Consider the following 394-nt stretch of genomic DNA (forward strand, 5'->3'; position numbering starts at 1 on the left):
TGAGCAAGGCTGGGGATATTGTAACAATTTGGCAAATGGCTAGTCTTCCAATGCTGGCCTGAGCTCATCCTGTCATGTCACAGATGGAACGCGATGCCCCAGAATCTGAAGGGAAAGTGAGACCAGGTCACTGTGAACACAGAAGAGCTGATTCATGGAAAGCCCTTAAAGCAAGGCTTCTGCTCCCAACGTGGTGAGTCGAGGTGACACCCACCAGAGCCTGGAGAGCAACAGCCCCTAAGGACAGGACATCCTCAGAGGTGGCCATGAGCCATCAAGAGCACTCCAACTGCCCCATGGCAAGGCTGGAGGGTCAGCAGGCACTCCCCCACAGGCCACCCACATCAGCTTATCGGGTATGACGGGTCAGCGGTCATGACCAGCATGTTGTCCT

The sequence above is a fragment of the Elephantulus edwardii genome, unplaced genomic scaffold (assembly GCF_000299155.1).
Source record: "Elephantulus edwardii isolate Elephantulus edwardi_28Jun2011 unplaced genomic scaffold, EleEdw1.0 scaffold00064, whole genome shotgun sequence".
In the NCBI taxonomy this organism is placed as follows: domain Eukaryota; kingdom Metazoa; phylum Chordata; class Mammalia; order Macroscelidea; family Macroscelididae; genus Elephantulus; species Elephantulus edwardii.